Source organism: Panicum virgatum, chromosome 8N (genome assembly GCF_016808335.1).
Source record: "Panicum virgatum strain AP13 chromosome 8N, P.virgatum_v5, whole genome shotgun sequence".
In the NCBI taxonomy this organism is placed as follows: Eukaryota; Viridiplantae; Streptophyta; class Magnoliopsida; order Poales; family Poaceae; genus Panicum; species Panicum virgatum.
In genome coordinates this window covers 8,139,545-8,149,648 of record NC_053152.1, presented here as the reverse complement: position 1 = coordinate 8,149,648, position 10,104 = coordinate 8,139,545, and positions in this window count along the sequence as shown.

The following is a 10,104-nucleotide window of genomic DNA, read 5'->3' as shown; positions in this document are numbered from 1 at the left end:
TTTGAAAATATAAATGTCAGATGAATACTGGAGAATGGTGGATGGACGAGTAAAATATCTGAACTATTGGAGATGTTTGAGAAGCAGTTTCTTGGATATCTTCCTCGTCTGTGTCTTCGGCAGCTATATCTTAAAATGCCGAACAATGTGATCAATAAGGGGTGCATTATAGTCAGTGGAGGAAATAAAAGTTGTTTATTACCTTCTGAGCGAGGAGGAGTAGCATCTGTTGGAGCATCGGTGTCTGGTACCGATGCAATGGTCAGAATCTGACTAGAAGAGCCTGGGGTCTTCTGAACTGTTCTCTTAGTGCTGGTCATCTTGCGTTTTTTGCCAGCAGCGATGTCAGCAAGGGTTGGTGCATTGTAGCCAATGAGAGGATAGTCAGTTCGTGGAGAGTATCTAATTGGCTGCTCGCTTCTGCTGATCGTTGGGGGTGAAGTGCCATCAACCTGTTAAGAGGGTTTGTTAGGATGCAGAAAAGCAGTGTAAGATAAAAATACAGCAAGAGAAGTTTGTGTGTTTACCTCATCATCGGCACTTTGGTAATTTTCATCCAGGGCAATGCAATAGATCTTCAGTAATCCACAGAAGAGATGTTCTTGCCATTCCGACCACCATTGCACAAAGGGTATGGTGGTAAGTGGTGCTATTTGCCAATCGGCTAGTCGTGTTATGTCAATGACAGGCTCTAAACTCTTCAACCGATTGTATGTAAGAGCATTGCCGATTGGGTTCCTCGCATGCACCTTGTCGGCAAAGTAAAGAAGAGGCTGCACTTGAACAAATCCCGATTGTCTGGCTACCACTGATGGATAACAGAATTCATAGCCGATGGCACTTTTTCCAGAGGTGAAGTTGGCAGGCAAAATTCTTGGAGATATGGCCTCTCTCATGATGTTTGTGGCTCCTTCGTCGTCTCTCCAGGAGTCAAGACTGAATTTGAAGGGGTTTTCATATTCCTTGTTTGTAGCAAAAATGGTCTCTCATGCCATATTTCAATATAATGTTTTGGCGATTGATGACACACACAACACTTGGACTAATATATGTGTTAAGATGATCATTATCAGGCTTATAGGTCCAAGGGATAAAAAGATACAAAACCCCGAAGAAATCAGGTCGAAAGGACCAAGACAGAGGTAATTTGCACTCACCGGTTAAACCGACGTGAGGCAAATTACACTCACCGGTGCAATGGGCTCAGTAGAGACCAAGTCAACAGAGTGCACCGGATGAACCGATGATGGGAAAAGATGTATCATCGGTGCAACGGATCCAGAAGCTAAGGCTAGGGTTCAGCACCGGTTAGACCGGCGATGCTCAAATTGAGCGTCGGTGCAGTTGTCCAGAGACTCCATTTTTTGGGGGTTTCTGAGCTTACACTCACCGGTTAAACCGACGATGATTTCAAGAGCGTCGATACAATTGATCAAGTAGCCGTTGGAGCAGTAACGGTTAATAGCTGGGAAAAAGCATTCACCGGTTGAACCGGTGATGACAAAACTGGAGCGTCGGATCAACCGGTGTTCAGGAATTCTGTCAGCCTTTCCCAACGGCTCTTTTGGGGTGTGTGGGCTATATATACCCCCCAAGGCCGGTTGCTGCATATGGTTGGACGCCAAAAAGGTTGAAGGAAGTGTTGCCCAAGCAAATCATCATCTCCATCCATCCTAGCAAAGCTTAGTGTCATATCTAGCTTGTGAGATGCTTTGAGAGAGTGCTTTGTGCACTTGTATAGGCTTAGTTCTTGAGAGAGCTAGCTTAAGAGAAGTCTTGCCGAGGCAAGCAAAGCATTCCAGTCGACGACCATCCGACTTGGTGTGGAACGGTACCGACACTTTGTACGGGGGAAGAGGAGACCCCCTCCTTGGTGGAGAAGCTCCGTAGTGGATTTCGGCCGGGTGACCGAGAGAGACGGTGGTGGTGCACGAGACTCGGTGTCTTGTGGGCACTTGCCTTTGCTTGCCGGTGCGCCTTGGTGGCCTAGTGCAAGACGGTGATCGGAAGAGCCTCGGTGTCCCGTGGACGTAGGCGTTTGAGCCGAACCACGTTACATGACCGTGTCTACTCGGGAGTTTGCATCCCTCTTGCCCTTACCTCTTTACTTACTGTATTACGTTTCCGCATTTACTCTATCTTGCGTGCCTTCACTTTCCTAGTAAGTTTGATTAGGATTGGCTATAGGTTGCAAGTCTTTTTGGGGTAAGTATAGAGTAGTGTAGATAAACCTTAGTCATAACTAGCATGTGTAGGACGTGTTAGGTTTATCTTATGCAAGTAGTTTGAGCCCTAGGTTAGAAAGCGAATTAGCGACCCTATTCACCCCTCCCCCTCTAGGGTCGGACACCCCGGTGATCCTTACATTGTTGTCATCGTGGTACGCAAACTAGATGGTGGAATTCTTAGTAAAACCATTATAGAAACATTTGAAAAAATTAGATTTGCCAAAAATATTGGAGTCGTTGGCAATCATAATAGCTGCTTCGCCGAAGGAAGTGCAATGGCGAGTGATTGGGTCTTCTTCTTCATCAAATTCTTCTAATGGGAAAGACATTTCTAGCAGCTTAATGCCCATGGTTTTATGCATATACATGTTCAACCATAACTGAATGAACCACCAGAGGCCTCCTAAGTTGGAGATTGGTTGATCGGCCCTTAGTTTGGCTGATATTTGATGGAGTAGGTGGTAAGTTGATCCAAGAAGATGTTTGCCAAGGGGTACTGGGTTTCCACTAGCCAAGGTTTCGGCCATCTTTAGAGTGTTGTTGGTTGGGCCTACTGTTTTGCCGCAGAAGATGAATTTTTCCAACCACATGTTGAGGAAAGCAGTATGTTTCTTGATTGACATAGAACCAGTTTTCATGTTCTCGGTGACATATCCGCTCCAACCAATGATGGTTCTGGTCTTTATCTTAAAAGAAGCTTGGTCCAAGAAATTAAAGGATCGGTCAGGAGCAGTGATATTCAGGCCAGTCAACATCATGACATCTAGCAGGGTTGGAGTCATTGGGCCATGGCCAAACAAGAAGGCATTGATGGCATCAGACCAGAAGTAGGAAGCCAATGCGAGCATCGGCTCATTCTTGACCATCTCAGATAAAGAAAGGTTCAGGCATTGACTAATGTCATATTGCTCCCAGTCAGCCCGATAAACTCTCGCTACTCTACGGAACCAATTCCTCTACCCTGGGGTGACACTCGGCCAAGATCTAAAAGCAAGGGACCAATTTGAGGTCATATTTGAAGCTTTGAGAGGGATTCTGCCAGTTTCCAGATTGATTATATCGGTTGGATCTGGATTACCCATGGGGCCTAGACAACCATGCTGGGTTGCTCGGATAGAGGGATAAAGATTGAGTTCCTAAGGGCCTAGAAATAATGACAAAAAAGGGGGGAAATCAAGGACAGTCACAAAATTGATGATTAAAATAGCGGCGCAGAAAAGAGATGTAAGATCGACATACCTGGGGGATCTCAGAGATGGAGGCCATTGGCAAAACCTGGGAGAAATCTTTGACGGTTGAAAGGGATGCGCTGAAATCCGGCGGCGGCGGAACAGATGAGTTCTTGAGCAGAGAGAAGAATGGCCTGGATGCGAGGAGTTGTGGAGAAGAAAAGGGGAAAAAAGTACACTGGCATATTTATAGGATGACCCTACCTCAGGAGTCGGGATTCCGGATTGATGAGCCGTTTACATTGCAACGGCATGGAGCGCTTTTGAGGCAACCGTTTGAGGGAAATAATTATGATTGGAAAATAATTTCGGAGCAAAAGGATATTTCACTCCGAAACTGGGGGGCATGTGTTGACACTGTTTTTTGGCACGTGTCAAAGGATTGGTGAAGGGAAGGAATGCCAGATTGAAGATGGTGATGGTGCACGGGGAAGGGGGATCGGTCACGGTTTGGTACCGATTAGGCGTCTCAGCGTTTATGGGCAAGTCTTGATACGGGACGGTCTCGGTTTGGAAGGCAGTATTTTTATTTATTAAAGTAGGTTTCTTAAGATAGAATTGTGCTTTGCAGTAATCGGCTAGGATTGCGTTAGTGTGGGGTATAAATATGAGCCCCCCGGCTATTGTAAAGATTGATACACATCCAAACAAACAAACTTTACTACTTGCAATTTACTTTCTCGTCGGCGACTTCCCCATCTTTTTTTCTTTTCCGCGAGTTCTTTCATGCTGATCAAGGACGCCTCACATTCGAGCGACTTGGCTTGCTGGTAAGTCTTCGTTTACCGAGTAAATCTGAGCTTTAGCTTCCGGGCGCATCGCTGTGACTTCATTCAGATCTATTCAAAATTTACCGAATTTATCTAAGCTTTGATCTCGGGCGCATCGCTATTTTCTCGTTTAGATTCATTCACAAACTACCCCGCTTAGTGATATGTTTAATCGGCTGTAAGATCCTTGTTTATCACGTAAATCTTGAAAAGCCGATTAGATTTGATCATAAGCTTAGCTTCGTCTCGATCCATACATTTGTGGGTTTGTACATTGTTACCTGGCACGTGCCGGCTTTAGATCTAGCCGTCTAGTTGCTTATCGGCATCGGCAGCTCATTGCTGATCCCTTGTAGATCGCTTTTATTGCACGCTCATCATACCCAATCTATTGTCGTCTTCTGTATCGGCAGGGTCTTGCGGATACCCTGCGTAAGAGTGATTCGGAAATCCAGCCGATACACTCTTGAATTTGACGGTTTGCTATTTTCTTGTCAATTTACAGGTCAAATTGACTGGCACGCCTTGGTTCAAATCAAGTGCAGTCCGAGTTTGGCGTACGAGGCTCCCGAGCTTGGTGTGTGATCATCTCGCGTCAACTAAAACCAAATCTCTATAAATTACCCACATTCAACCTATCCATTAAACCTTCTCTCAAATTACCCACATTCAACCTATCCATTAAACCTTCTCTCAAATTCAAGTCATCAGATCTATACATCTCAAATCAATGTTTAAATCAAAGAAATCGTGCTCATTCTCATATTTCCAAAAAATCACAAATTTCTCTAACTATAGGGCATGATACAAAGCATTAACATCATCAAAGAAGAGAGGATGAAGTTGCAAACGTTTGGCGCACTTGGATGAGTGAAATCCCCACAAAACTTGGAAAAATGGCGGCACCTCCTCTTTATAACGCCATGAGGAGAAGAAAACCCAAGCTCGGTCAAATGCTTGGCTCAGGCATCGGGAGGAAGAAGAGAAGGTGCTTATTTATAGAAGACCCATTAGTACCGGCTGGTAGCTCGAGCCGGTACTAGAGCTCCCCATTTAGTACCAGCTGGAGCCACTAGCCGATACTACATATCCTCCAAGCCATTTAGTACCGATTGTAGGCTCCATCCGATACTAAGTTGGCGCTAGCTGTTGCTAGCCGCCGTGGGCACTGACGCACTGTGCGCACCACCCGGTACTAAATTGAGACGTTAGTACTGGACCAAAGTGCGACCAGTACTAATTTGCGCGGACGAATATACCATTTTCTGGCAGTGAAATGGATCATAGACTAAGGTGGATAGGAGAGGACACATGTGCGGTATAAACCAACAAATAAACCAACAAACTGGCAGAAACCATGGGATAAACCAACCAATAGTTGGCAGGAAACCAAAGGCCTGAACGGATAAGGAAGGAGGAATTTTTTAAGGTAGGATGTGTTTTCTTTGACAATGAGTCAACATGTGGCCGGTTGTATTCCTAATGTAACTAACCCAGTCCTTTACATTTGTGGATAAATTTTGATGCGAGGATCCTTGTATTTTTCTAGAGAGAATACTATGTATGCATACAACAAGGGTGTTATAAAAGTGTCTCAACTACTACTATATCAAACATCAACTATTTCTGCAAAGGCACTTGTGCGTGTTAAGTTAATTTGTAATGGGCAGCTACGTATAAAATACAGAATTTAGAGTTCCCCATGGCATCATTTCATTTGAAAGAAAGAGGCAACCATGCATGTAGCATCATGTTTTTGCCTTCCCGCCAAAAGAAAGAGGCAATAATACTGGTACCATGCACCTCTCGGATATCTGTCTCTTTAAGAGAACTAGTGAGGTGACCCACACATTTGCACGCCTAGTATTGATATTCTAAATATATCTTGCATTTTTATCTAATTATTATTCATAAACTTAAGTCCTTGTCATCACATGCTACTTCCTTCACTAATCAAAAGTGATTCTCTGCTGCTAGTGCAGTAGTGGCTTCTTTTGCCTACATCTTTCTTTATCAGTGATGTGGCCGCATGACAAGCACATAACCCTAATCCTGTCACAACTGCCTATCTCCTCGATCTTAGCAACTACCATTCGCTAGTAGTAGAAGTAACATGCTTCTTATCTGCCAGCCCTTGCACTAATATTGCCTATTGCTCAGTTCAACTAACTCAGTTATTCTTTTGCTAGCTTCCCTACTCTATGATCCTCTTGATCATTTGTTTCTACTATGTTTAATTCTATCGTCTGTTGCATGGCGCCATGCCTCCATGTCCTAGTTTCTTTTGGGGAACAATCGATCCAAGTTTCTTGCTTTTTGGAAGCCAACAAATCTCCATAGTGCAGAGCACAAGATTCTGTTCAGAATCTCAGCAATCTATGTTCATGTATAAGCCTAATGAGTTTACTATACCAATCATGGCCTGATTGATATTGTCCTGGTTCTAATCTGCTTGTGGTGTTAATTGTTTTTGAGCTTCTGGTGTTAATTGTGATGTGCAGTAGTGTCTTGTAACAATGTTGGCAACAAACCTTTCAAGTAATGTCAAAGGACCCTCCCTTGGCAAGGACAGGGATGCAGGAGGATTGCAGAAAAGGGTTAGGTTGGACGTGCAGTGGTCTTGTGTTTGTATTGGGCCTGCGGACATGCACATTCAGACATCAACAGTAGGCAGTAGGTGATGGATAGTCTCCAAACTCCATGAAGGATGAAGAAGCTTGTGGTGCTTACCCTTACTCTTAGCCTCCAACTCTGTGATCTTCAGCGTTAGCCCAACTTTGGGCACCCTCTCATCATGATCACTGCAGGGCAGGTGGTAGTCCAATATAGTGCAAAGACTAGAATTATCTTGTTTATTTTGACTAACAATAATATAATCATGAAGGTGCATTTGGAATTTTGGTAATATAATAAGATATATGTGTGGTAAAACATGTTAATTGTTTGTGTAGCTAGTATCCTATAGGTATGTACGATATGTAGCTTGATATGCAAAACGATGGATAGATTTATATTTATAAATAGAAATATATTTTAATGGCACTGATGGGTAATTTATAAACATGTATATGGATATTTATGCTAACTTTTTTGTAATGGCAATGGTAGGTAATTTTATTTTTTTATTAACGTGGGAATTTATAGACCTTGAGAGAGAACGTGGATGCTCCATTTGTTGCCCAAATAATAAGACAATAGATGAAATATCGAAATTCCAAATTTGTTTGCTACAAATTTATTTATAGGAGATGGTGAAAATCATGGGTTTATTAGCCGTAGGATACACTTATTTCTGATGTCAGCATCTCATGACACCGTTCCGCCGTAAACCTATCTTTATCATCACACTTTCTTCCAACAACAACCCCACCAGGTCGACGAGCAAATACTATATAGGAGGGTGTGGTACGGCCATGACCAGAAGCTAGTATAGTGCTGAGTAGAAAATAAAAGCATGGTACGGCCAGGCTTTGAGAATTCTTTGCCTTTTCCTTTATACCTTAAAAAAGAGAGAGTGCAAGGAGCCTACTATGCCTAAGTATGCGAGAAAGGCAAACCATGAAGCGACGAATGCAGATAAAGGTGGGTTCAATTCGTGGTGGTGGCTATCGATCTTTCGGCGTCATGTAGCTAGGTTTGCTTCCAAAAGCCGGTAGGAACTGATGCAGTTTTCTTCTTAAAAAAAAAAAAGAGTAAAGGGAAAAGGGCATGCTGGCTCATTTTCAAAGAAATAATACAGCTCAGACGATAAAAAAGGGTGCTCATATTAGACGTCTCGTCGTCGTCTCAGAGATTCTTTGAACCGTCTAATCTTGTGTTATTTCTAACAGGAAGTTGAAACCGTCTGGACATGAGCCTAATTATTGGAACTGTCGGAGGTAGAGACTTACCCTCCTAGTCCAGAAAAGTTCATGGAGACAGCCCCCCCCCCCCACCCACCCACACACACAAAAAAAACCCACCACACCACGCTCCAAATAATTGTGAGAGATAATGGTAGGATGTCCATGTTTTCCACCATGGTTCAAGAGAATCTTAGTATGCTACACATGAAGTTTTTAGTATTATACAATTAATCTCAACCTTCCAATGTTTATATACTAGTTCTTGCCAAACGCTAGTATAACTAGTATTGTGCGCCGTAAAAACTTATCCTGAGGTCCTGTTTTTGCATAATCATTTGTCTCGCTTATATGGGAAACACAAAGAATTTGGTTTGGATGTTGGTCCCCTTGCTCCTCTGTGAAGACCTCTAAATTAAACGATTCCAAATTCAAAATGATTACAAATGACACAGGACATGCATTTGAAAAGCACACATGCAGGACCGGTGATCTGTGGCATGCGCGTCTTGGACATGTTAACTATAATAAATTGAAGGAGATGATGCAGAAACAAGTGGTGAAAGGGCTTCCTCAAATTGACATCCGGACAGACATAGTGTGTGCCGGTTGTCAGTATGGCAAGGCTCATCAATTGCCATACAAGGAGTCAGAGCATCGATCGAAGGCACCTTTGGAGCTCATACACTCAGATGTCTTTGGCCCAGTCAAGCAAATATCTATTGGAGGAATGAGATACATGGTGACGTTTATTGATGACTTCTCAAGGTACGTCTGGGTTTACTTTATGAAAGAGACGTCTGAAACTTTTACAAAGTTTAAGGAGTTCAAGGAGAAGGTAGAAGGTGAACTCAACACGAAAATTCTATGCCTCCGCACTGATAATGGAAGGGAGTATCGTTCAAATGAGTTCACTATCTATCTCAAGGAGCACAAGATAAGAAGACAATTGACATGCCCAAATACTCCACAACAGAATGGAGTAGCAGAGCGCAAGAATCGTCACCTTGCTGAAACTTGCCGAAGTATGCTCCATGCCAAGAATGTGCATGGAAGATTTTGGGCTGAGTGTATGAGGACGGCAGCCTATATCATTAATAGGTTACCTCAACCAAAGCTGGGTTTCAAATCTCCCCATGAGTTGCTCTGGAAGCTGAAGCCAGTGGTAAGCCATCTCAAAGTGTTTGGTTGTGTCTGCTACATGTTTGTGACTGATCATCTAAGGAACAAGTTTGAGAAGAAGGCAATTCGGTGCATCTTTGTCGGATATGATGATGCACGAAAAGGTTGGAGATGCTGCGATCCAACCACAGGAAAGTGCCACACTTCAAGAATTGTGGTGTTTGATGAAACTTCTGCTTGGTGGTCATCTGAAAAGGTTGAGTTACCTGATTCTAAAGGATTGGAGGAGGTTCCAGAATAAATCATAGAAGACGAGGAGGAGGCACAAACTCCAAGTGAAAATAAAGAGGGTTCATCAGTGAAAGCCAAGAGCCCATGGAAGACCGATGTACATCATATAACACCAGAAGACCCTAAATTGCCACAAATGGAGCTTGAAGAGCATATTCAAAAACTACGGAGGACAACAAGGAAGGTCAAACCTAATCCAAGGTATGCAAATGCTGCCTTTGTTGATGAACCTATACTTGTTGAGCCATCTTCATATGAAGAAGTATCAAAAGGTCCTCAGTGGCGTAAGGCGATGGATGAAGAAATTAAGGCACTAAATGATAATCAAACATGGGATTTAGTGCCAAGGCCAAATAAAGTAAAGCCTATATCTTGCAAATGGGTCTACAAGGTAAAGACCCGTTCGGATGGATCAATTGAAAGGTATAAGGCTCGACTTGTTGCTCGGGGTTTCTCTCAACAGTATGGGCTAGACTATGAAGAAACATTTAGCCCGGTGGCAAAAATCACATCTATTCGAGTCTTGCTAGCATTGGCTGCTTGCAAGTCTTGGAGCTTGTGGCAGATGGATGTCAAGAATGCATTCCTACATGGTGAGCTTGATAAGGATATCTATATAGAG